The sequence below is a fragment of the Alexandromys fortis genome, unplaced genomic scaffold (assembly GCF_014885135.2).
Source record: "Alexandromys fortis isolate MF-2015 unplaced genomic scaffold, M_Fortis_MF-2015_v1.1 scaffold_223, whole genome shotgun sequence".
NCBI lineage: Eukaryota > Metazoa > Chordata > Mammalia > Rodentia > Cricetidae > Alexandromys > Alexandromys fortis.
The window spans coordinates 784859-809343 of record NW_026068095.1 but is presented as its reverse complement, the minus strand read 5'-3'; the positions used below and the strand labels follow the sequence as shown (position 1 = coordinate 809343).

At 45.1% G+C, this 24485-nt stretch overlaps 2 pseudogenes; one reads left to right on the top strand and one right to left on the bottom strand.

The window, feature by feature from the left end:
- Positions 1 to 1129: 1129 nt before the first annotated feature.
- Positions 1130 to 5156, bottom strand: LOC126489174 (40S ribosomal protein S2-like; annotated as a pseudogene).
- Positions 5157 to 17824: 12668 nt separating this feature from the next.
- The window catches only part of LOC126489173 (splicing factor 3B subunit 4-like), a 9171-nt pseudogene continuing 2510 nt past the window's right edge, over positions 17825 to 24485 (top strand).

Genomic DNA, 24485 nt, shown 5'->3' with positions numbered 1-24485 from the left:
GGGGGGGGGGCTGGTGGCCTTCGGTTATAGAAGAAGGCCAGCTGAGCAAGCTGTGAGAGGCAGGCCAGTAAGCAGAGTTCGTCCATGGCCTCTGCTTCAGGCCCTGCCTCCAGGTCCCTGCTATGACTTCCTTTGATGACAGGCTATGATGTGGAATTGTACGCTGAAATAAACCTTCTCCTCTCCAAATTGCTTTTGGTCAGGGTGTTTTTTTGTTTGTTTGCTTTTGTGTTTTGGTGTGTGTGTGTGTGTGTGTGTGTGTGTGTGTGTGTGTGTGTGTGTGATAGGTTCAATTTTATTTTGGCATTATAATTTTTTTTAACAAAGTATAATGTAAGCTTAAGCATTGCCTTCCTGGCTAGTTTTCTTGCTTGTGAAATTGATGTCCCAGGAGTTATGGAGCATTAGGTAAGAATTCTGAGTCAGAATGAGCAATTCACTGGAGAGCCTCATGTCTTCCCCACCCCCACCCCATCCTTTTTCACCAGAGAACCTGAAGGGAGCAAGGACATGGCTCGGCCACACCAGCCTTCTCATCTGTTTGCTCTGGCTCTGTGCTCACATTTTTTCTTCCTCTGCAGTGAAGACTCTTTTTTGTTGTTATTACATTTTTAAAATTGTTTTTATTGAGTTATATATTTTTCTCTGCTCCCCTCCCTTCCTATCCTCTCCCATGGTCCCCATGCTCCCAATTTACTCAGGAGATCTTGTCTTTTTATACTTCCCATGTACATTAGATTTATGAATGTCTTTCTTAGGGTCCTCTTTGTTCTAGGTTCTCTGGGACTGTAAATTGTAGGCTGCCTTTTTTTAATTTTTAAAATTAATTAGTAATTAATTTTTGCTTTATTGGTCAGGGTGTTTTTTTTTTTTTTTTTTTTTTCCCCACCCCTGGTCAGGGTGTTTTTATCACTGCAATAGAAACCCTAAGATACTTGGGCTGGTAGAATTTTCCAGTATCTTGGTTGTAGTGGTGACAGGGTTGACCTCTAAGACAAGAGAATAAAATTCACAAAGGCAAACATGCCCTGTCAAGGAAGCTAAGAGAAAACTTTGTGGGGTATGTGTGTGTGTGTGTGTGTGTGTTTTAACAGACTTAATTCACTTTATTTTTCTTGTATAAAAACCATTATGTGGTGGCCAGAGCTGGAGCCTGGGTCCTTTGAACAGAAACACTGGTGTGGGTTTTCACAAGATGGTCAGCGAATTCCTGATAAGGAGACTTGGTGAGCACAGTCTCTTTCCAGAGGTCGGGGGTCAGGTAGATCTTAGAGATGGCATCAAAGCTGACCTTGGCAAAGTTACCCAGAGTGGCAGTACATCATTACTGCCCATCATCAGTAGCTTCTTGGGCACAGGAGCAGAACCCATGCCAACTGCCTCTGGGGGCAGGGATGAGATGTATCAACACAGAGCCACAATGGCCTGCCACTTTGCATGGAACAGTGTGAGACTTACTGGTCTTGTTCCCCCAGTAGCCTCTCTGCACAGGGACAATGGAAAGCTTGGCCAGGATGATGGCCCCACGGATGGCAGTGGCTACCTCCTTGGAGCCCTTAACACCAAGACCAACATGGCCATTGTAGTCCCCAGTAGTGACAAAAGCCTTGAACCTGGTCCACTGGCCAGTCCAAGTCTGCGTCTGCACTGGCATGATCTTTAGAACCACATCCTTTTAGGGAAGCTCCCAGGAAAAGTCAATAATCTCGGACTCCTTAACGGGCAGGGAGAACAGACAGATCTCCTCTAGGGACTTGATCTTCACATCCTTAACCAGGTGGCCCATCTTGGTGACAGGGATCCATGGCCTCGGCCATGACCACAACTATAGCCTCTAAGACTTCTGCTAAATCTTTCATAGAAGCCACCACGTTCTCCTAATCCTAGGTCCCCTGGGCCCTCCTGCTGAACCAGCGTCAGCCATCATTTGGTGTTTTCTGGAAAAAGAAGCTTGATTGTGGGTTTTTTTTTTTAAGATGCATTTTTATCATATTTATGTGTCTGTGTCTGTGTGATAGCCACCGTAATGTAAATGGTATACAGTTATCCTGTACTGTTTAGGGGACAACAAGAATAAAAATCTAACCAGTTCAGTGCAGACGCAAACATCTCCCACCAACAGTTGGCTGAAACCACGCATGTGGAATTCACAGACTCAGAGGGCTGGCGATCTTCTGAAATGTGAATGAAAAGGATCAAGAGTTGGGAGCTGTTTGGATTCCCGACTCCTGGCTCTGGCCTAGTGGGTTGATTAGATGTCTCTAGTGCTGTCTCTGCTTCTCATGTCCAGAATCTGTCAACGTCAATGGATCCATGCTCGCTGTGTATTTATGGAATCCCTTCACTTCCCACTCTGCATCTCTGGAGATCCTTCCCCAGCTCCCAGCCTGCAGAGGGGACCTGGATGAACGAGGAACCTGCTTTTATGCAGTGCCTGCCTTGGTGCAAGATTCGCATTTGTGGTACCTCTCTACCGCCGTCACAGCAAACTTGTGTCTGCCCTGCTCCCATCCCCGAGAGACCCTGACATTGCCTTTCCTTCCCCACTGGGTTCTGGCCTACTTGGAATTTTGTTTTCTGCCTGCATAACGGAGGATACAGTGTTAAAATGATGCCCGGCCAACACCTCTCTTCTTGTCTACAAGAAGAATTCGCGCTTTGTGCCGTGTGCTCCCTAGAGCTCCTTTGTTAAGCAGAGTCTTTGGCAGAGAGGAGAACTAGAACGTGGAGAGGAGGCCAAGAGGCTCTTCCCAACACAAAAGAGGGTGATGCTTAGAAGGGAGGTGTACAGGAAGCTGAGACGGGAGGAAAGGTGAGTAGAGGAGGAAGCGGGGATGGGTTAGCTACACGGTTTTTGAAGGGAGAGAAAGAAATGCAAATAATAGTTTAAAGGGGGTTTTCTTGCTTTTCACCTTCTCTTGGCTTCTTTAAATGTTCAAGTTGGGTTGGGTGGCACACAGCTGCGGTCCAGAACTCAGGAGGCTGAGGCAGGAGGATTACCAAGAACTCAATGCCTGCCTGGGTACAGCAAGGCTTCCAGTGGTATGTTCGCTATCTCCAAGAGATGTCAGCTAGCCACTCCATGGCCATTTGGTCAATTCTCTTTTAATTAATCGATTGGTTAAGGAATAACTGATCGATTGTGATAGTGTCTTGCTGTGGAACCCAGGCTGGCCTCCCTTTTCTTTATTCCTTTTTGTGCTCCTCCTGTCTGCCCTCCTCTTCCCTGGGATTATAGGCCACTGCAGCCATGTCTGGCTAGTTAAAAGATTTAACTATAGTGACATAATACAAATGCATCTTTTATCAGTAAAACACCTTTGGGGTGATGGTGGTGGTGTACCTTAGTGGTAGGATGCTTGTTTAGAATGTGCAGTGGTTTGATAGCCATGGAGGGGCGTGGGATATTCAAACAAAAGCGGTTTTTCAGCAAGAGCTAGAACAACCAGCCCAGCCTATCTATGGAATTCTAGACCGACCTCAGGAACACAGTAAAACCCTGTTTCAAACAACAAAACCCAAAACACCAACCAAAGGGCAAGTAGATGGCTCAGTGGGTAAAGCACTTGTGGGGTAAACCTCATGACCCGAGTTCGATCCCCAGAGTCCCAGAAAAGGCGGAAGGAGAGCACCAACGCTACAAAATTCTCTGCTCTCCACACACATGTTGGGGCACACTTTGTGCCCCACACATCCACCACAATAATAAAAAACTGAAACTGAACCAAAGCTGGGGCTGTAACTCAGTTACTAGAATACTTGCCTCGCCAGCTCTAAGTCCTGGGTTTGATCCCCAAATCCTGTAAACCATGTAGCGTCTCCAAGCTGTGATCTTCTCAGCACTCAGGAGGTAGAGGCAGGAAAGATCAGAAGTTCAAGGTCAGTCTCCGACACAGTCAAGTTTAAGGCCAGCCTGTGACAGATGAGACCTTGTCTCAAAAACAAAACAAATCAAAACAAACCAAGAGATCGTCCCAGGTAAAGAGAGTTGGGTTGTGTATCAGCCTGGCTCTCCCCGCCTCATTTCCTAGCTCTGCCCTTGGGTTGGTGGCTTAATTGGCACATTTGGGGCTCTTCCCCAGTCGAGCTTCAAACTGCTGAATCTTAGTTATCAGCACGATGCTGGGAAACTTCTGAGTCTCACATTAAACCCCCGCTCAGCAACCCAGCTCCATCAGGGATAAACAATGATGTGGCGCCACCTTCCATTCCTGTGTCTTGTTTGGCTTTGTTTAAAACTCTGAGGAGGGGTGTAATTAGTTCCCTGGGCACCCTGTCAGCGATCCAGCGTTCAGGGCATTGGTCAGAAAATTGATAAGTAAGAAATAAACACAATTAGGGAGCAACAAGAGAATAAACACAGAGAGCCCAACGGTTCTGGAGAGGCCAAGAGTTGGCCTTGGTCCTGGAGCTGTCCCTTTCAAGTGAGGGGTGTTTATCTCAGGCTGGCGGTTTGTATAGGTTTATCTTGGGCCAGGTAGGTTTTTATGACAGTGCAGTCAGCTTGTGACAGCTGTGCCCTGGGAGAAGACCTTGGAAAAGCCATTCGGGAGTTTGGAGGGCTTTGGCAAGGGGCACTGGGGCCTGCTAGGGCCTTAGCAGGGGTCAGCAGGGTGAGGAAGCCTTATAATCTATTATAGCTTGGGTGGGGGTTTAGTTAGGAGGGGTGTCTTTTTGTGAGCTGCCTTTTTAGATATTAGGGAGAAGGAACCTTGCTGGAGTTTTTTTGCTGTTTGTTTAACTGTGGGACAGCTTGGCTCTTCATGGACCACAAAGCAATCACCAGAGATTCACGTTCAATGAGCTAGTGCTAGGTCCAGATAAGTAAACAAACGGCCGTCGTTTTCAATCTTCTTTTCTGTTGTTTTGAGTTTTCCCCAAGGGCAGAGGTGGGAAGGGTAAATGCATTAAATTTGAATTCACGAGACCTAAGAATCAGTGCTCTGGGAGCTGGGAAGATGGCCCCGTGGGTCAGTTGTGCAGAGGTGAAGAGCAGAATTCAAATCTCTGGCACCCCCTTAAAAAGCTCGCTGTGGTAGGGCACGCCCGTAACCCCACTACAGTGTACGGAGCTCACAGGCTGCCTGCGCAGTCTAGGCAGGCACAGCAATACAACCCTCGCGACAGCTGTGGAGGCCTCACCAGGCAGGGTTCATGCTCACTGCAGCAGGGTGGTGCTGACCCTAGGGTTCACAGGAACGGGAAAGATCTCAGAGGAGATGTATGCTATCTCCTTTGACTCTTAAGTGTCCAGGCTTAGTGGCATGCACTGAGATATCTCACTGACCCAAAGTTTCTATTATTTTTTAAATTTAAGAACTTATTGTTATTGTGCCTTCATGTGAGTGCCTATGCCACTGGCTACTTGTGTGGCGGACACGGAGGACACCTTTGTGGAGTCGTAGCTCCTCCTCTCCCTCTATGTGAGTTCCAGGGCTCAAACTCTAGTCAGCAGGCTTGGACAGCCAGCACTGTAGCCTGCTGAGGCATCTCGCCTGTCCACACAGTGGAGCCCTGGGGACGCCTGAATGTATGGTCCTCCTTCACTCCATCAACACATCCCTGTCACTGGTGTGTGCCACCATAACCACGCTCTTCCTGCCACATTCTTCCTAGAAACTTGATAAAAATGACTTGCATGGCTTCTATATGGTGGTCTCTGCCCTGTTGATTGATGCATCTATGGTCAAATCCTTCCACAGCCTTGGGAATAAAAGCACCCTGTGAACCACCCCACAGCCTCTATTATGTAGGCTGGAAAGTCTCTGAGCTCAACCCCAGGGCTTGAAAACCCACCAATCCGTGAACTTGAAAACCCACCAAGCCCCCAGGTTCACCCCAAGCTCAGGACTTGAAATCTCACTGATCCCCACCCTAGAAAACCCCACCCCCAAGAAGCCATTTATGAGCCTGCCTCTTACTCAGTTTCCCTGCTGATTCTCGCTGGAGCAGAGAGAGCCATCCTTCCGTGTTTTCCCCAATAAATCTCTTACGTGAGGTTTGCTGTGTGGTGTGACTCTGTGGTATTCCTTAACTACAGACTGCCAGGCTACCTCTCTCCCTTCAGAGCTGCCTTGGGGAAACCTTCCTCTTCAGAGCTGTAACACTTAAAAACTAAACTACCCCCACCCTTCTAACCAGGGAGCCACTAAGACCCCAAACACAGTGTACAATATCATCTGCATTCTTGGAAAGAGTAACTTTGTGTTAAAGCTTGTTTTTTCCTCAACAGGATTGACATTATGTTATAGAAGTTTCTTCCTCCACCCCCAAGACAGGGTTTCTCTGTGTATCAGCTCTGGCTGTCCTAGAATTTACTTTGTAGACCAGGCTGGCCTCGAACTCACAGAGATTTGCCTGCCTCTGCCTCCTCGGTGCTGGGATTAAAGGTGTGTGCTGCCATCACCTGACTTGCTGAATTTTTTAAGACATGACATAGAAGTGGTGTGCTTTTGTTATTTTCATCTCAGTGTGATCCTCCTGTATGCTATATGAATTGTGTGGATACTTATAATAAAAATGGGCAGCAGATAAATAAGGAGGGCTGGAGACAGGCTCAAAAGAGGAAAAGAATGTTTGCTGCATGAGAACCTGAATCTGGATTCTCAGGACATACATAAAATGCTGGGTGTGGTCATGCATATTGTGACCCCAGTGCTGGGATGGGAGGGAGACAGGAAGATTTCTGGGGCTTTCTGGTCAGCCAGGCTAGCCGGAAAATGCTAAGCCCTGTGTTCAGAGGGAGGACAAAGACAGAGTGGCACAGAAGGACACCAGATGACAGCCCTGGCCCGCTGTGAAGCAATTTCTCCCTCGTTAATGCCTTTCATTTTGGAGAGAAACTCCTTAAGGCATAGGATATAAAAAGGGAGATGAAACAGGCAGATCGTTTAAATAAGATGTTACAGGGAAACACTTCATCCTGCAGGGAAACACATTAAGTCAGGAACTAAACTCAAAATAGCTTGGCTGAGGGGGAGGGAGGTTCCCTGAAACTGACCAGATTCCCTAAATTTCTCCATTGCAGGCAGTGAGAACTGCTTCACAGTTGCTCTCAGACAAGCCAATCTACAAAGACGATTCTGGGACTAGACTGCCACCTGGAACTACTAGATGTACTAAATAGAAGAGGAGGGATTCTGGGTAATCCACATATGTCTTCTGGAGGGAAGCCCGAAGTAGAGAAAGTTCCCTTGGATCAATGGACTTTGAGCCTTGGAGACCGAGCTGTGTGATTCCAGCGTGGCTTGGCTAGTCCAGGCATCAGTCAAGCACTCTGGAGCTGCACGGAATGCTTTTTTTTTTTTTTTTTTTTATGCGATTGCCATTTTAATTCCTTGTCCCCTCAAACCCCCTCGCTCTGTGTGTGTGTGTGTGTGTGTGTGTGTGTGTGTGTGTGTGTGTGTGTGTGTGTGAATGTTCATGTTCATGGGCACCCAAGGTGGAGGCCAGAAGTTTATATCTGGTGACTTTCCCTGTTGGTCTCTGCCTTGATGCTGCAGGACAGTTTTTCCCTGAACTGAAAGTTTACTGTTTTGGTGAGGCTGACTGGCCAGGTAGCTGCCAGCATTTGCCTTTCTCTGTCCCACAATGCTGGGGTTACAGGCGCATGTGGCCATACTTGGCTTTTTTTTTTTTTTTTAATATGGGTGCTGGGAACTCAAACACAGGCGCTCATATTTATATAGTACCCTTTCTTACTCCTAAGTCACCTCCCCAACTCAGTTTTTTAAAAGTTCATTTTAAATTTTCACTCATGTGTTTGTGTCTGTGTGTGTATGCGCCATGTGTGCTTGGGTACCTGTGAGAGCTGGAGGGAGTCGGGTCCCTGGAGCTGGAGCTAGAAGTACCTGGAACAGGTGCTGGCAACCAAGCCCAGGTCCTCCGGAAGAGCAGCAAGTGCTCTTGCAGGCTGAGCCACCGCTCTAGTCCTCGACATTTTTTTTTAAAAAAAAGAAACATGCTTATTTATTTAGTAATTTATTTTTTTGAAATTAAAATAAGTAATTACCTCATTTCCCCTTTCCATTTCCTCTTTCCAACCCCTCCCATGATTCTCCTTGCCCTCTCTCAAAATCATGGCCTCTTTTTCTTTAATTTAATTTATTATAATTATGTTATATAATTATATTTAGCAATTAATATTAATTATACAATTTATTGTATATGATAAATACATTTAATTTATTTAATTAAATTAATTAAAATTAACTTTCTGATATAGCCAAGGATGACCCTGAACTACAGATCTTCTGTTCTTCTGCTTCTACTTCCAGGGTACTATGATTACAGGTACGTGTGGTTGACATTTTTTTTTTTTTTGACCACCAACCAGCTCCCAAATAAAGACATGGAGACTTAATTATTAACTATGAATGCTAAGCCTTAGCTTGGGCTTGCCCCACTATCTCTCTTTTTATATAATTAATTTAACTTGTGTCTGTTCACCTATGCTTTGCCTTGAGGCTTTTTACCTTTCCTTCATTCTGAGTGCCCTACATTCCTTCTTCTGTGTCCGTCTGGCCCTGGCTTCCCTTTTTCTTTCTTCTCAAGCCTAAATTTCTCTTCCTACTTCTCTTTCTGCCTGGAAGTTCTGTCTATATCTCCTCCCTCGCTATTGGCCATTCAACCTTTTATGAGACCAATCAAGTGCCTTAGGCAGGCCAGGTAAAACAGAAACACATCTTTACATAGTTAAGCAAATGCAACAGCCTTTACACAGTTAAACAAATGAACATACCTTTACATAGTTAAACAAATGCAACAGCCTTTACATAGTTAAACAAATGAACATACCTTTACATAGTTAAACAAATGAACATACCTTTACATAGTTAAACAAATGCAACACACCTTTACATAGTTAAGCAAATGCAACAGATCCTTGCATAGATAAACAAACATTCCACAAGTATCCATCACCACTCCTAGTTTTATCTGGTTCGCGCATTCTAGACAACCACCCTACCAATTGAGATATATTCCCAGCCCGTTTCTTACAACTTTTTCACCTTTCCAAACATTTATACTTGTTAAATTCCTTATCGTCTTAGTGAGGGTTTCTATTATTTGTGAAGAGACACCAAGACAATGGTGACTCTTATAAAGGAAAACACGTAATTGGGGTGCTTACAGTTTCAGTGGTCTAGTCCATTATCATCGTGGTGGAACATGGCAGCCTGGACACAGACAGGGTGCTGGAGAAGGAGCTACACCTTGATCCAAAGGCAGCAGGAAGTACACAGAGGCACCCACTGTGGATTAAGCACATATGAAATCTCAAAGCCTGCCCCCACAGTGACACACTTCCTCCAACAAAGCCACACTTCCTAAGAGTGCCACTCCCTGTAAGCTTATGGGGGTCAGTTACATCCAAACCACCATACTTAGCCTTCCCTACGTGTTGTAGGCACTTCATCTGAGTAACAGGATGCTGTTTGTCCTTTCAGCAACTTTTGTTTCAGTTTGCTTTCTGAGACACTATGTTTCTCAGACTGCTCCTGTCTTTCTTTCTGAAAAATTTTATTTTTAAAAATTAAAATGTAATTACACTGTTTTCTCCCTTCGCTTTCCTCTCTCCATCCCTTCCCGTGTCCTCCCCTCACTCCTCATGTTCCCTCTCAAATTCAGCTCGTTTATGATGGTTCTCCAGGTGTTCCTATGCTGGGCTTCCTAGATACTTGTGTTGTTGTTATACTCAAGGTTCCACAGTTTCCCTTTATGCTGTTTACCCAGTGTTTTATAGGCCTTCCTCTTCACCTTACCCTGTGCACTTCTCCAAGCAGTGCTATGGTGTAGGAGGTTCTTCTATTTGTGTGTTGCTTTCATTGGTCAATGAATAAAGAAACTGCCTTGGCCTAGTTGATAGGGTGGAACTTTAGGTAGGTGGAGGAGACAGAACTGAATTCTGGGAGGAAGAAAGCAAGAGTCAGAGAACCGCCATGGTGCCGCTAGAATCAGACATGCTGAATCTTTCCCAGTAAGCCACGACCTTGTGGTGATATACAGATTATTAGAAATGGGTTAAATCAAGATGTGAGAGTTAGCCAATATAAGAGGCTATAGATAATGGGCCAGGCAGTGATTTAATGAATAGAGTTTCTGTGTGGATATTTCGAGTGTAAGTGAGCCAGGAGGCAGGTACAAACAAAGGGCTCTCCCTCCTCATGCAACAGCGCTATCACGAGCTGCCTTCTTTACATCTTCAGAATCTGGACAATAAGAACAGCGGCTGAATGTGTCTGAGATGGCGTGTCTCAGGGGGATTCTAGGCGTCACACAAAGAGATAGGCTGCACAACAGTGACATTAAGAAATATCTCCATCTACAGAAGGAAGTAAACTATAGGCTATGGCAATGGCGCTTGAGATACTTCAGCCATGTCATGAGAATGAATGACGGCAGATACCTTAAGATAGCATTCTGATACACATGCAAGCAAAACACTAATGTATCAGCTGGGTAGTGGTGGCACACACCTTTAATCACAGAGCTCGGGAGGCAGAGGCAGGCGGATCTCCGTGAGTATGAGGTCAGCTTGGTCTATAAGAGCTAGTTCCAGGACAGGTTCCAAAACTACAGAGAAATGCTGTCTCAAAAAACCAGGGAAAAAAGCACCTAAAAATAAATAAATAGGAAATATAAACCCCAGTCATTGGGAAGTATAGGCAGGAATAGAAATTTAAAGTCATCCTTAATTTTATAGTGAGTTGAAGCTAGCCTGGATTACATGAGATCCTGTTTCAAAATAACAGCAACAAACAACAAAACTAAGGACCTTGCTTAATCTGCAAAATGCTTGCCATGAAAACACCAAGACCCAATTTCAATATTCAGCACCCATTTAAAAAGGAGACAAGAGGATCCCTGGGCCTAAAGTTTCAGGTTCAATGAGAGACCACGGTAGGGAGAAACTGAGGAAGACATCTCATGTGATGGTCATCTTTCGTTGCTGTCCTGACACAGCCCAGAGTCATGTGGGAAGAGAGTCTTCCTGAGGCATCTGCTAGCTCAGGCTGATCAGTGGGTATGTTTGTGGAGGACTGTCCTGCTTGCCTTACTCAACGTGGGAAGACCCGACCTCAATGTAGATGGCACCATCCTGGGCTATGAGCCCTAGACACAGAGTTAAAGAAAGCTATCTGAGCGTAGGCATGCATGCAGCTCCCTTTACTCTCGACGTGGAAATGACCTCACTAGATATTTTAGGTTCCCACTACCTTGACCCCCTGCTGCGATGGACTAGAATGTGGGATTGCGAGTTTTACTTCTACATCGCATCTTGTCAGGGCATTTTCTCACGGCAACAGAAACGAAAGTCGGACACTGACTGTCGCCTGTTGGCCTCCACAGGCACATGTGCACTTGCATACACATGTATGCATGTGCATACACACACACACACACACACACACACACACACAGTGAGCAGCACAACCCTCTGTGTTTTGGATGCTCCTCTGGCCCCTTTTCTCGCGACAGGGATTTAGATTGTGTTTCACTTCTTACAAACAATGCGGAAGACAACAACCCCGTCCTATCCCTTTGGAAGCTTCTTTTGAGATACTAAACCTGTAAATTTAAAGTTCGAATTCTGGTGGCAAATGTTTCGGCATCGGGGTCCCAAGCAGGAGTTGCCTACTACATGAACACTCTATAAAACCTATCATCAGGATATTCTTTGGGTTTTATTTTTAATCATGTGCTTAATCCAACACACTTAGGAACTACTGGGACCTTTTCTGGCCAGATTAGTCCGAACAGTCCGCGACTGTTCTCTCCCCTTGACAGAAAGCTGATTGAAGGATTACGCTGTCTGCATAGCTATAAGATCCAGAAACTCTCATAAAGACACACTTATTTGGGGGTTAAAATATCCATGATTTCTTTTGGATTAGTGGCTTAAATATGAATGCGTGGCTGTAGCTGTAGCTAGCTTCCTGCTCATTAGTTCTGTGTCCCCAGGAGAGGAAATTGCTGAACCTCTATTGATTAAGTTAAGTCAAATTAATAAAGTTAAACTTTAGATGTCTTTCTCTGCTTTATGTTGAGGTTAGGTGTTGCTGTATTATCCCAGCTGGCTTGAATCCAACCCTCTTCTGAGTTCCTTGGGCACCAGGCATGCATATGGTACACATACATGCATACAAGCAAAGCATGTGTATCCACAGAAGGATATTCACTGGACTATAGACATACCAACTCACTTGAAGATGTGGTGTTTGTTTCTCAATAAAGGCCTGGAAAATGACTCATATTATGAGTCTATAGTCAGAGGATGAGGCAGGAGGATTATTTGAAGCCAAAATAGTTAAAAGCCAATCTGAGTAACATTCTAAAAACAAGAGAGGTGGAGAGGGAGACAGGCCCTATTATGAGCAACAAAGACAAGTATCACTTTGGAATAATGCCCAAAAGAGAAGATGCCAGCAGTGTGTGGCCTGGTGGATTGCACTTGTAGCCTCAGCTCTTGGGAGGCTGAGACAGAAAGATTGCTGAGAGTTCAAGGCTAACCTGGACTACTAACTGAAAAAGGCCCCATTAGAAATGGTTCAAATGAACATATTTTTATTTCTTTGTTTTTGAGACACGGTCTCACAGTTTGGCTCTGGATTTCTTGCTTATTGTAATATCTCCCCCTCCACTTTTTTCTCAGTGTTTGGCAATCAACCCAGGTTCTCACACATGTTGAGCAAGCATGCTACCACCAAGCCACATCCCCAGTAATGTGCCATATATTTTTGTGAAAAGAAAATCACAGGGGCTGGAGAGATGGCTCAGAGGTTAAGAGCACCGACTGCTCTTCCAGAGGTCCTGAGTTCAATTCCCAGCAACTGCAAGGTGGCTCACAGCCATGTGTAATGAGGTCTGGTGCCCTCTTCTGGCCTGCAGGCATACAGACAGAGAGAACACTGTCTTCATAATAAATAAATAAATCTTAAAAGAAAGAAAGAAAGAAAATCACATATCAATGTGTAATATGTTGTTTTCATGAAGGAAGAATAGCAGTAACACTTGAGTCACACATACTTGTGAGATAGATGCCATGACTCATTGGGTAGATGTGCTTGTGGCCAAGCCCCATGACCTGAGCTTCATCCCCTGAACCACATGGAGAAAGGAGAGAATCAACTCTCATGAACTGCAGGTTGTCCTCTGACCTCCACACACAACCTGGCAAGTGTGCGCCACCTTGACAATCAAAACTACTTTAAGAACATTTGTAACCTTTTTATTTTATGTATATGGTGTTTTGCCTACACGTGTGTCATGGCACTACATATGTGCATGCAGTGCTACGCTGGTGAGGCCAGAAGGGGGACATCCATCCCCCGGGACTGGAGTTACAGATGTTTGTGAGCCACTATGTGTGTGCTGAGATTCGAACCCAGGTCTTCTGAAGACGTGGCCAGTGCTCTTAACCGCTGAGCCATCTCTCTAGTTCCCCGGTCCCCGTTCCCTGTATTTAGAGTGTTACATGTTATAGTTACAGTCTATAGTCAGAGGATGAGGCAGGAGGATTATTTGAACCCAATAGTTAAAAGCCAATCTGGGTAACATTCTAAAAACAAGAGAGGTGGAGAGGGAGACAGGAGATTCATTTATACAGTCAGAAACATCTTATAAAAAACACTTGGTAGGCTGGGCAGTGGTGGCACATGCCTTTAATCCCAGCATTTGGGAGGCAGAGGCCGGTGGATCTCTATGAGTTTGAGGCCAGCCTGGTCTACAAGAGCTACAAGAGTTAGTTCCAGAACAGGCTCTAAAACTACAAAGAAACCCTGTCTCAAAACACCAAAAAAACAAACAAACAAACAAACAAAAAAAACAAAAAAAGAAACAACCAAAACAAAACATTTAGTAGACTGTCAGTCTCCATATTACTTACTAAATACCCTAAATACTAAATACTAAATAAATAAGGTAATACTGAATACTCTAAAGAGAAAATCAGGAGGAAAACTTTTTTTTTTAAAAGATTTATTTATTTATCATGTATACAACATTCTGCCTCCATGTTTGCCTGCAGGCCAGAAGAGGGCACCAGATCTCATTACAGATGGTTGTGAGCCACCATGTGGTTGCTGGGAATTGAATTCAGGACCTTTGGAAGAGGAGCCAGTGCTCTTAACCACTGAGCCATCTCTCCAGCCCAGAAAACTTTTTATTTCTTTTAACCCTATCTTCAGTTTTGTTGTTGATTGTTTCGGCTCTTTGCACAAGGACCTATTTTCAACATGAAAGGAAAGAAACATGTTCAACACAAAACCGAAATCTGAAGTGTAGGACAGAACAAAAGAGTAGGGTGGGAAGCGCTGTATAGAAAAGAGCAGTGTTGAAATAGGAGCGGCAGGGCTGCGTCCCCGGCACCCGGCCGCCCGCATGGCTAGATATTCTAGCCAATAAGAAACTGGACCTAGCCGGGCCAGACATTGTTTGAAAGAATACAGTTTCCGTGTAATTATTTCTGGGTATAAGCTAGCCATGCGGGCGGCCGGGTGCCGGGGACGCAGCCCTGCCGCTCCTATTTCAACAGAGCAGGCGTTGCAGAAATCGCGGCGGGTGTCTTGGGACCTCTCCTCTGGGGATTGGTCCACATGTTAAGGAGCAGCACACCCCTTCCCATGTTAGGAATGGTATTTTTCTGGAGGTTAAAATAGGAAGGGAGGGTTGGGGATGTAGTCAAGTTGGCAGAGTGTTGGACCTAGCACACATGAAGCCCTGGATTTCATAGCCAACATTGCATACACAAGGTGTGATGGTGTGTACCTTGTGGTTCCAACACTTGGGAGGTAGAGACAGAAGGATATGAAGTTCAAGGCCACCTTCTGCTACTCAGTGGGTTTGAGACTAGTCTGGCATACATGAGACCCTGCTCAGCAGGGAAGGGGTCCCGAGAGGTGTCTCAGTAGTAAGAGCACTTGCTGCTCTTACAGAGAACCTGGATTTCAATTCCCAGGGCCCATGCTGGGTGGTTCACAACTACCTCTAACTTCAGCTGCAGGGGATCCAGTGCCCTCTTCTGGACTGCTTGGGCACTTATGCTCACCTGTGCATACACACACACACACACACACACACACACAAACACACACACATTCCCCAATGACATACATCTATTATAATGGCCCAAGTGTAGAACACACACTCCCTGCTGGTGAGGCAGTGGAATAATCTTTCACTCACTGCTGATGGTAATGGAAAGGTGCAAACATTTAGGAAGATGGGTCCTTAAAAAACAGAACATAGTAATCTGGGTGGCGGCATGGGCCTTAACCCAGCACGTAGGCGGTGGAGGGAGGAGGATCAGGATTTCAGTGATATCCTCAACTACATAGTAAGTTGTAGTCTATCTTGAGTTACATGAGACTCTTTCTCAAAACCACCACAAGAGAAATATCCCAAATAAACAAACAAAAAAGCAAACACAACTTTTGCATAATCTTACCATAAGAGCCAGCAATAAAGAGTTTTGGTATTTACTCCAAGTTAAAAATACAACCACAAAAACATACACACTGATGTTATAGCAGCTTTGTTCATAACTACCCAAACTTGAAAGCAACCAGGAAGTCCTTCGGTAGATGAGTGGATAAAAATATAGTGGTGCACCTAGACAACGAAATATCACTCAGTGCTGGGGGGGAGGAAGCATTTAGACCATGTGCAGTGGTGTATATTTTTAATTCCAGTACTCAGGAGGCAGAGGCAGAAGAATGGAGAGTTTGAGCCCAGCTAGGACAACACAGTGAGATGCTGTTTAAACAAAAGAAAAGAAACAAAACAAAAACAAAAGGGAAAGAAAAAAAGATGATGGTAATTTATCAGGCCCTAAGAAGATGTAAAGAATGCGTACTGATGAGTAGAAGAAGCAGTCCCAAGGTCTTACAGAGTAAGGTTCCCACTGCACGGCTTCCTCGAAAAGGCAAAACCATGGACACAATAAGAAAGTCATCAGTTGCTGGGGAAGGTGGAGGGTTGAGTTGGTGAAGCGCAGAGGGTTTTTCAGGCAGAGAAACTACCCAGTGTGATTTTGTACTGAGACACAAGTCATTACACGTCTTCCCAAGCCCACAGTTGTCATGGACTTGGGTCAGTGTGGGTCCATCAGCTGCATAGCACGTCCCCCTCCGCAGGCAGACGTGGTGATGGGGAAGGCTCTGTGTGTCTGGAGACATGGAGAATATGAGACATCTCTGCACTTTTCACTTAGCTTTTGGGTGAACCTAAAAGGCAAAGGTAGTAAAATTAGAGGAAAGACAAGGAAGAAAGTAGATCACATGATCTCTTAGTTCCTTTTCTACTGCTGTGATAAGACAGCAGGACGAGGCAACGTATAGAAGAAAGGGTTTATTTGGGGCTTACAGTTTCAGGGGGTGAGTTCATGACCATCATGGTGGGGAGTGTGGCAGCAGGCATTAGATTAGGGCTCACATCTTGAGACACAACCCTAAGTCAGAGAGAGAACTAATTAGGAACGGTGTAGGCTTTTGAAAGCTCAGAGTCCACCCTTAGTGACATCCTTCTTCCAAGAAGGCCACATCTCTTAATCCTCCCGAAACAGTTTCACCAACTGTGAACCAAATATTCCAACCTATGAGCCTATGGTGGGGCTCTCATTCTCATTCAGACATTGCCATCTTATGGTGATCTAACTCAACCATAGAAAAAAAGTCAACCATAGGAAAAGAAAATAGGCCAGGGGAGATTGTTCAGTGGGTAACGTACCTGCCAAGCAAGTGTGAGGCCCTGAGTTCAGCTCCCCAGAACCCACTTAACGCCATCTGTAGTAGTATGTATCTGTAACCCCAGAACTCCTTCGGCTTCTCCCAATGGAAGCCTGAGACAGAAGGATTCGGGAAGTTTGTAGGCCAGCTGGGCTGAAGTATGCAGCAGCCTATAATAACAGATCCTGCTTAAAGAAAATGAAAAGTGAGGACTGCCACCCAAGGTCGTTCCTGACTTCCACATAGGCATACACACACACACACACACACACACACACACGGCGGGGATAGGTAGAGAAAGAGGGAAGAGGGGGAAGAGAAAGAGAGACATACAGTTGATTTTTTTTTATTTTACTCAACTCTTTGGGGACCTGACACCCAGCTCCCAAATAAACACACAGAGACTTATTCTTACTTATGAATGCCCAGCCTTAGCTCGGCTTGTTTTTAGCCAGATTTTCTTGACTTAAATTATCCCAGCTACCTTTTGCCTCCGGTCTTTTTCCTTTTGTTACTTCTGCATATCTTTCATTCTTACTCCACAGCTGGCTGTGTGGTTGAGTAGCTGCACCCTGGTGTCCTCTCTCCTTCTTTTTTTGCTCCTTGATCCTCTCTTCCCAGATTTTTCTATTTATTCTCTCTGCCTACCAGTCCCGCCTTTCCTTTCTCTGCCCAGCTATCAGCCATTCAGGTCTTTATTAGACCAATCAGGTGTTTTAGGCAGGCAAAGTAACACAGCTTCACAGCGATAAACAAATGCAGCATAAAAGAATGCAACACATCTTTGCATCATTAAAACAAATGGTCCACAGCATAAAAGAATGCTACAATCTTAAACTAATATTCCACAACAGAGACAGGCAGAAAGACAGACAGACAAATAGACTGACAGATGGTGTAAATAATGTGATGGTTGGGGTGGTAGATTACTTACTAAGCTACTTGTTGTGTGAGCCTGAAACCCAGAGTTGGAGACTCAGAGCCCATGCATGTGGTGGCACTTCTAGCAATCTCCAGCACCAGGGAGGCAGAGATAGGCAGATCCCTGGGACTTGCCAGCCTAGCCAGGTTGATGCGTGTTGGACCAATGAGCAACCATGTCTCAAAAAGCAAGGTGGAGGTTTGGAGCTGTGACGAGTCAACAGGAGCCTTTTCATATGAATGCCAAAGGCAACGACGATGCCATGGTGCACCTGGGAGGTCCAGAAGAGAGGGTTTGTGAGCCACTGCTGTGGGAACTCCTTCTCCAAGTAGGGCTCGAGGTCCACACCCTCACGCCAAAGAATAGAGACACAGGCTAGCACCAAGGCTATGGCTTTGTTGGATTCTTGAGTGAGAATGCTGACTCTGCCATTAAGATTATGAACACGATCAAACTCTATAGGAAGCCAATACAGGTGAAGACAGCATCAGCTCACAGTAAAAACCAGGGTGTAGGAGCCAACATCTTCATTGAGAACCCGGGCCCAGAAATCAATGAGAAGATGCTTTATGATACTTTCAGAGCCTCTTGGATCATCTTACAAACCTCTAGGATCATGACCGGCCCTGACACAGGTAACTCCAGATGTTCTGTCTCCACTCATTTCGTTCCACCTGACTCTTCAGCTGCCTCACCTGAGGCTGTCAATGGGTTGTACCTGTGTAACTGCCCTATTGCTGTGTCTTATGCTTCGAAGAAGGACTCAGAGGGTGAACGCCATGTCAGCAGCTGAATGACTTCTGGCAGCCCAGAACATCATCCTCAGCTAATCGCCCTCATCAACTGTTTACAACTTCACTCCACCCTCTGCTCCCAGTCCTGGTTATTATCATCATTCAGGTCTAGACTCCCTTCACCATACCTCCTCCTCGCTCCTTCCTGCCTCCAGTGCCAACTCCTGGAGTCCTCCCTTTTGGCATACTCAGTCACAGCTCCACCACTTATGCCTCCTGGGGCTGTAGGACCACCCCCAAGCAGCAAGAACTCAAGTCTCTGGACATCCTGGTCATCGCTTCTTACATTTTCACCCATTTCCAACAGCTGCAATACCCTAACCAGGGGCTTCTTAGATGCAGCTGGCCCACAATGGCCCTTGTGGTTTAGGGCTATCCCCTGTTGGACCTCTGGATTGCTACATGTTTGAGTCAAGGGGTGGTCAACCACCATCTAGACAAACTCCTGGAATGTCACATACTGGGCCTCTTCCAATGGGAAACCCCACCAGGGTCTCTACTTGGACCTCCCAAGGGTCACCCATGTTCTATCCTTCCACATGGTATCATATTGGTAGGTTTTTTCTGTTGATGTCTTTTCATGGGTACTCTGGCCCTTCATGGTCCCTTCAATATGACTACAGCAAGTACCCCTCTGTCTACCCAGATCCACTCCACATCCCTCAAGTGTAAACTTGTGGCCCAGTTTAGGACCCCACTCCCAAGTAAAATTGTCACCCTTTCTCCCCCTCTTGTATCCTCCCAGTATCATCTTCATTTCTTGGACCAAAGGAAAAAAGAATGTTGGTTTTAAGTGTTTTTGGAAGTTCAACTAAGAATAAATCTCCATATAGTTATTTGGGAGCTGGGTGTTGGGGAATATTATTTTAAGGTATGTTACTTTTGTTTATACAGCATTTGTTTAACTCTGTGAAGTTGTGATTTTTTTTTTTGCCTGTCTAAAACACCTGATGGTCCTAATAAAGAGGTGAATGGCCAATAGTGAGGCAGCAACAAGGATAGGTGGGGCTGGCTGTTGTAAGAGGCCACTGTTTGTTCCTGGCTGGTCAGCCCTGAAATAACCACACAGAAACCATATTATCTGCAATACTCTTTGGCCAATAGCATAAAAATATTTACGGATAACTCATATCTTAAATTAACCCATCTCCATTAATCTGTGTACTGCCATGAGGCTGTGGCTTACCGAGATCTGGCATCTGTCTCCACTGGGGCTCCACGGATTCTCACCGACTCTGTCTTCTTCCTCCCAGCATTCAGTTTAGTTTTCCCTGCCTAGCTAAATTCTGTCTTTCCATAGGCCAAAGCAGTTTCTTTATTCATCATTGGTAATCACAGAGTACAGAGGGAATCCCGCATCAGCTGGCAGGCAGAGAGTAGAAATAGAAGGAGAAACACGAGAACAAGAGAACAAGGGGAGGAGGACATCAGGGGCCAGCCACCCAGCCAGCCACAGAGTAAGAGTGAAAGTAAGATATACAGAAGGAAAAAAGGGAAAAGCCCAGAGGCAAAAGGTAGTTGGGATAACTTAAGAAAAGCTGGCAAGAAACAAGCTAAGGCTGGACATTCACAACTAATAATAAGCCTCCATGTGTGATTTATTTGGGAGCTGAGTGGTGGGCTCCCAAAAAGACAAAAGACATAAAGACCAAAAAGACAAAAGAGTAAAACATCACACAACAGCTGGATCCCAAAAAAGTCAAAGAGTAAAAAGAGCAAATACAACCAACTACACCAGATGAAACAAGCAACAACAAACCCCCCTGAACCAAAACCAAAGTAGATGAGAAGCAACATTAGAAGTTGACCTCTGGGCTCACATGTGCTTGTGCCACACACACACACACACACAAAGGACTGTCAGGCATGATGGTATACTGCTTGTCTCTGAGCATTAGAGAATTGGAAAGAGTAGGACCAGAAGTTCAGGGTCATCCTTGGCTTCACAGCAAGTTCCAGACCAGCACAGGTTATAGGAGCCTCTCTCTCAGAAAAGTCAAATGAACAAAAACAAGCAGGTCTGTGAATGCAGTTAAGTTGGTAGAAGGCTTGTCTGGCAGGCACATAGTCCTGGGCTCCAACCCAGTGGTGTGGAAAGTTCTTCTGTCTGAATGTTGCTTTTATTGGTCAATGAATAAAGAACTGCTTTGAGCCTATGGCAGGGAGGAACAGAACTGTATGCTGGGAGAGAGAATGCAGAGTCAGAGAGACACCATGATGTAGGAGCTTTAGCCAGGAAGCTACAACCACGTGGCCATACACAGATTAACAAAAATGAGTTAAATTAATATGTAAGAGTTAGCCAATAAGAAGCTAGAGTTAATGGGCCAAGCAGTGAGTTAATTAATACAGTTTCTGTGTGATTATTTCAGGTCTAAGCTAGCCAGGCAGTTGGGAACCAACAAGCAGCCTCCTTGCAATAGCCCAGCACTTTATAAACATGAACATGCCTATCATCCTGCCACTTGGAAAGCAGAGGAACAGGATAGGATCAGGAATTTAAGGTCATCTTCACCTACATGGTGAGTTTGAGGCTAGCCTGAGGCCAGTCTGGCCTCCCAGAGACCTTTTCTCAAAAAATAAAATATATAAACCAAAATTCAACCTAACCAAAAAAAACTCCTCTTGCACAGACACATAAGTAAAGTAAATTAATTCCTGTATTAAAAATAGGTTCAAACTGGATGGTTACTCATGCCTTTAATCTCAGCACTTAGGAGAGAGAGGCAGGCAAGTCTCTGTGAATTTAAGGCCAGTCTGGTTTATAGAGCGAGTTCCAGGACAGCCAGGCTTACACAGAGTGACCCTGTCTCAAAAAAGAAAAAAAAAAAAGTGTGAGGGGGGGAGAGTTCACATAGAAAGACCCCATCCAAAAGATAACAGTTTTAGCAATAGAAAATTAGTATTAAATGTTATCTCACCCCTGAGAGACATGCAGTAAATGAAGCTATTTAAAGAGTCTACATGCTGAGGGAGACCTTAAGGCTTATTATGCCCTGTAGACACAAGACAAGCAGGTGCTACAGCACAGGAGCAGCGACTACTGTGCATGTCTGAGAACCTGCCAGATAATGTAAGCCTGGGAAACCAAAAGACAAAATTAATTGTTTCCCAGTGGTCCGGGAGATAAAAGGCTCTTTATGGGCAAGGGAGGGCTTGGCGCTCAGCTGCAGTCTCTCTGGCACCTCAGGAAAAGGGGTGTGGTAAGCTCCGTATGGTGCAGCTCAGCCCATGGGGCACACTTGTCTACTGATGATAAAAGGTGTGTTCCCTCGACAGGATCCCAGGTGTTCTGTGCAGGTGTGCACACCTGGGAGGAAGGGAAGTAAATTTAAACTGCCTTCCCTTGATGACATTAGGGAGCCTGGGGAAACTGACTTGCTGTGGGGATCAGATATCCCTAAAGAAAACACGCACACACGCACGCACGCACGCACACACACATGGAATTTAAAACAGACAAACTACACAGATGCGATGGTGCCTGTCTATAATCCCAGTACTCAGGAGGCTGAGGTGGGGTACCTGCCCTCGTTTGAGGGACTAGGACTGCACAGCAAAACTCTGTCTCCAGAAACCAAAACAAGAGCGAGGGATGTCAGTTGGTAGAGTGCTTATACACCATGTAAGAGGTCCATGATTTGATCATCAGCACGGTGTGAAATGAGGGATTTGAGGCCTTTCTTGGTTAGATTCTGAGTTCAAGGCCAGCCTGAACTACAGGAGACCCTGTCTCAAAACAAAAACAAACTAACACCAACACCAGGGCCTGGAGAGACGGCTCACCATTAAGAGCAAGTACTACTCTTGTAGAAGAGTCCAGTCTGGTTACCAGTTCCCAGGTCAAGTGGCTGCCAATGGTCTGTAACGTCAGACTCTAATCCAGTTGAAGTCCGATCCTCTTCTGGACTCCACAGGGACTTGCACTCATTCTCCCCACCCCACACATAATAACAAAATTTAAAATAAAAAGATTTTTTAAAAAAAGGAAATATAAAACCATAACATAACAAAACAAAACTATAAATAAACATAAACTGATTGATGAAATCGTTGAAACAAACCAATATGAGACAATAAATTGTATACAAAGCATTTTTATATAAAAAGAGAGAAAGATGATAGTCAGTTTGGAGAAGAATTGGATAAGATGTGGATGGGCCAAATTAGGCTACATAAGCTGGATATTTTCTGTAACTGTCAGTTTGCTTTCCTCTCATATATGACCCTCACTGTAATTTTCTTTTTCACCCTGTCTAGCATAGCCGTTGAACAGACACCAGACCAGTGGTCACTCCAAGAACCCGGATTCTTCTACTGAGATGAGGGTAATATAGATGACAGCTGGTCACTGGAACCCAAACAGGCTCTCCTCCAACTTCTGGATTCTCCACGGCTCTGGTCTGTTCCCATTCTTTCTTTCTTTGTGGTTTTGTTTTGTTATTTTATTTTATTGAGACAGGATCTCTCTGTGTAGTCCTGGCTGTTCTGGAACTTACTATGTAAACCAGGTTGGCCTTGAACTCACAGAGATCCTCTTACCTTTGCCTCCCAGGTTCTGGGATTAAAAGAGAACACCACCACACTCTGCTTTTCATTCTTGCCTATGCTCTTAGACACCAGCAGTACTTCACTCTTGTTAGCCAGAGTGAGAGTCTTGCTGATCCAGATGAAGGCTGGGCTTCTAAAGAAATGTCTGAGGAGGAAGTGGACATCTTGAAATTGTTGTCTGTCAGGCAGGCACTCAGCAGAAGGACTTCTCTTGCTTGTCTCTCCCCATAGGAGGAAGATAACTTCCTATCTCTTTATGTCTTATGGGTCACACGGCTTTACTGACCAACACAGTGTAAATAGATGGATGCTACACAAACTTTAAATAGGATCTAAGCGAGATTAACCAAAAAATAAAGGAGACTGGTGTGGAAAGTTCTTCTATATGTGCGTTGTTTTTATTAGTTAATGAATAAAGAAACCTCTTTGGCCTGTGATAGGGCAGAATAGAGCGGGGGGGGGGGGTGGTTTAAACTGAATGCTGGAAGAAAGAAGGCAGAGTCAGAGAGAAGCCATGTAGCTCCGCCAGAGGCAGACATGATGGAACCTTGCTGGTAAGCCATAGCCATGTGGCTATACACAGATGAATAGAAATGGGTTAATTTAGGATGTGAGAGCTAGCCAATAAGAAGATAGAGCTAATAGGCCAAGCAGTGATTTAAATAATATGGTTTCTGTGTGGTTATTTTGGTTCTGGGCAGCTGGGAATGAACTAACAGCCTCTGCCAACGGGGGACAGGTTCTCATGTATCCCAAGCTGGCTGCAAATGCACTATATAGCCAGAGATGACCTTGAACTTTGAATCCTCTTTCCTCCTTCCCATTGCTAGGATTGCAGGGATGCATCATGGTCAGTATATACAGTGCTGGGGTAGAACCTAGGGGGCTCATGATGCTAGGCAAGCACTCTACCGATTGAGTTACACTGCCAGTCCTAATTAGTCAATTTTGTTTCTGATGTATATTTGTGTGTGTGTTTGTGTGTGTGTGTGTGTGCATGTGCGCACGTGTGTGTCTTGTGGAAGATTTTGAACTTCTGATTCATCTGTCTCTACCACTCAAGTACTGGGATGACAGGTGTGTGCCACCATGTCTGACCTAAACATTGGCAGGTCCTTTATCCCTTCTGCCTCATCTTATCAACACTATCCAATCCATGATAATCTCCCCCAGCTGCTTCAATATTCAATATGCTTCTAGCTTATCTCCTGGCTTTAAGGTATGCACTTAATTAAGAAAACTGCCCTCCACACAGTTGACAAAGATGTCAAAACTAGCCCAAGGCCACAGCTGAAGCACCTTTGGTGACTCTTCACCCCATAAGGGACTTGTCAGTCATCACAAGGTGGCTTCTGTTGAGACTGTCAACCTCATTTCCTTTACATTGCTAGCTCCCCCTCTATGCTCAGCAGAATTTAGCTGCTTTCTCTTTCTTTTCTTTTCTTTCTTTCTTTCTTCCTTCCTTCCTCCCTCCCTCCCTCCCTCCCTCCC